Source organism: Solanum tuberosum, unplaced genomic scaffold (genome assembly GCF_000226075.1).
Source record: "Solanum tuberosum cultivar DM 1-3 516 R44 unplaced genomic scaffold, SolTub_3.0 scf00102, whole genome shotgun sequence".
In the NCBI taxonomy this organism is placed as follows: domain Eukaryota; kingdom Viridiplantae; phylum Streptophyta; class Magnoliopsida; order Solanales; family Solanaceae; genus Solanum; species Solanum tuberosum.
Window position 1 is genome coordinate 925,352 of NW_006239028.1, and position 3,148 is coordinate 928,499.

The 3,148-nt window shown below is 35.5% G+C and overlaps 1 pseudogene; it reads right to left on the reverse strand.

The window, feature by feature from the left end:
- Window positions 1–885: 885 nt before the first annotated feature.
- LOC102586823 (cytochrome P450 CYP72A219-like) overlaps window positions 886–3,148 on the reverse strand; it is a 26,582-nt pseudogene continuing 24,319 nt past the window's right edge.

A 3,148-nucleotide genomic window follows, 5' to 3' on the forward strand; every position in this document is an offset into this window, starting at 1 on the left:
TATTCTATCTATACAAATCTGCCATTGAATCCCTCTAAATCTGCCTTGCTATCCCTCCAAATCAGCTATTCTATCACAATATTTATTCATATGATTCTACAACAAATGTATATGATCATGCTAATTTATATCACTATATAATTACATTAATATATACAATCATTTAGTTGTCTATCATGCTAACAATTGGAACATCCTGAATCAATGATCTAGTCATTTTTATAATCACCAAGCTTTCGTTATTTGACCAGGTAGCCCTCCATGTATATTCAGCCGTACTGTTCCACTTCTTGCCGAACAGTCAGTGAAACAGGGAAAAAAATGCTGAAAGATGTGATAAGTTACAAAACTCTTTGGCGGAGACGTTAGCCAAGTTTTATCCTCTAGCAGGGAGATATAGAAAAGATGACTTGTCAATTCAATGCAATGATGAAGGTATTGAGTATGTAGAAACCGAGTCGATGCGGATCTTGCTGAATTTCTCAACAATGGACCTGAGAATGAGCTATTTGATGATCTTGAAAATGTGTGAAAATAAAAATTTGACCATCAAAATAATAAGCCCAATTTTAAAAAAAACAAATCAAAAAAACAAATTAAAAAATTATTTCTTTCACTTCCGTTAGACCAAAATGATATACTGGCTATTTGTGTATCAGTAGGGGTATATGTGAGTCACTCACTTTTATAACCTGAGTATATCAACACTAAATCATAAAGTTGAGAAGTACATAAGCCACTTTTCTCCTTGTTAAAAAGCAAATGGGTCCAACAGAAGGCCGGCCCAAAAGTGACCGGCCCAGCTAAAAAAAGGTGAACAGCATTGATAACAATTCAAACTACAATGCTGAAACAGGAAAAGAGCAATTTCTAAAATCTGAGCAACATCCATTTCAAAGTTTGCGCATAAGCAGAGGAGCACCATACTGTGAATGAATAGTAATTATTGCAAATGGAGCATGTGCATAAAAAGGAGAGAGTTCGAAGGAGAAATTTTGTAGTATCATTGCTATTGCCATCTTTGCTTCCATCATTGCAAAGTTTTGTCCGATGCAAAGTAGAGGTCCCCAGCCAAATGGAATAAACGAGACCTGTCCTTTTGTTGCCTTTGACAATCCTTCACTGAATCTTTCTGGTTTGAATTCCTTCGCGTCTTCACCCCATAATTCCTTGTCATAATGAATTAATATTGTGGGTATAAACAGTAGCACTCCAGCTGGTAGACTCAGCTCCCCTAATTTGACTTCATATTTTTTCCTTCTACGGTATGTAGGTACTGGGGGGAATAGCCTTAACGTCTCGTGCAAGATCATTGTCACCTATATATGGAAAGAAAAATGTATTGCCTAAGTTGCAAGTAGAATTAGTTCACTTTGTTGACACCCAATTTTGACCCTCCCCAATAGGAATTAATTTTCAAGCTTCTTAAATTCCCAGCGATTTGAATTAATTAACTTTATAAAATTCAAAATATTTCTGAAGTTATTTTAAAATAGTGTTGTTAACTTTTTATAATTCTAAATAATATATATGTTTAAATGATTATGTATGCAACTAGTATATTTTATAAATATTTCGAGAATCATCTCAAAAAAGATTTTAATTTTAGTAAGTATTTTATTAAATTAGTTTAGTTTAAATTATGGTTTTAATTTTGTAGTCATTTAAGTTTAATTGAGTTTATTATTTTATTTCGTTGAAATTAAGAAGCTCGTTAGTTAATTATTATTAATTCGTCTTATTTAATTACTAGTCGAATTTTACTAATTAACTCAATTTGACCTAAATTGTTTAATTAATTCTCTATTACTTAACCTTAGCCATCTAGCCAATTCACTCAATCAATTTTAATTGATTATGTTGGGCCTTTTACCTCTTTCAGCCCAACTCCTAAATGACCAACAACCTTTAACCCATGACCCGGCCTCAATTAAACCCAGATGCTCACATGGTCATCAACAAAAAGACGACAACAACATCAATTGAAGCGGTATGAATATGGAAGAGCAAAACGACGTTCCAACATCCACTTTTCTTGTCCTCTTCTTCCTATCCCTTTCAATCGTACAACTGCAACAGAAAGTTATAGCGTCTTTGGCTCGCTCGGATGGGCGCCACGTCGAGGGTGAGGACGAGAGATCGATCCCAACCATCCATTCCCCTTTCCTCTTCCGAAATAGAGCGAAAATCTCAGAGAAAGTATGTCTTCCTCAATTGGTGAAAGAGCTTTGGAGAGTTTTGAATTTTAGAATTTGATCCTTTGAATCGGATTTTATCCTTTTCCCCCCCATTTCTGAAACCTACTTTTCCCTGGTATATATCTACTTTTATTCACGGTGAAGAGGGGGATTTTTTTTGGAGTTGGGAAATCTTTAACTGAGAAAGGGAACAACAAAGAAAAATAGCTATAGAACATACACTAAATACATTCGAAAAAGGGAAAGGAGTTTTTGTTCGAGTCTTATTCGTCTAGCCTGATCATCATCGATCTTCAAAGTTAGTCCGGATTTAGGTTGCTGCCCAGGTCTCTCATTGGCTGTTCGGTTCGCGTTTGTGTGGTAAAACTCCCCCCTGTTCGCTTCGTCCCAGTCTTGCTGCCCGGAAAAAGGTAACTCCCCCTCCCTTAGTTACGCTTTGTTTCGATTCCAAGTAGTGTGCAGCGAACAAGCTGTTGGTTTTCTTGGCTTCTTTCTTGTGTTTTTTTTATGTTGGCCCCTACTCTTGATTGAAAGTCTGTTTTGGTTTGAGTTTGAGCCACCGGATTTATAACCGTATTTGTTTAAATCTCTAGTCGTTCATCTTGTTATACGCTAGTTACTTTGAGCTATAAGTATGAATCTGGGCATGTGAGAATCTGTTTGCTGGAATACCATTGATTTATGTTTATTTGCTATACCTTGTTTTCAAGCATCAGCCTCTTCATTATTTGCTACTATTTGCTGTAAGTCATTTGTTCGTTTTGAGTTTGGAAATCGGTTTTTTTGTGAAATATTTAGCTTCAGAATGCTATATTTTCTTGCGATTTTCTGGATTTAGCTGATTGTTGCTATTTTTGCTCTTTGGTTTTGTCATACTAGTCTAATAAGTCGTAAACTGCTATCGTGTCTCATCTCTTTTAAGATTCTGCCAGCTTTGATGTTTGGTTTTT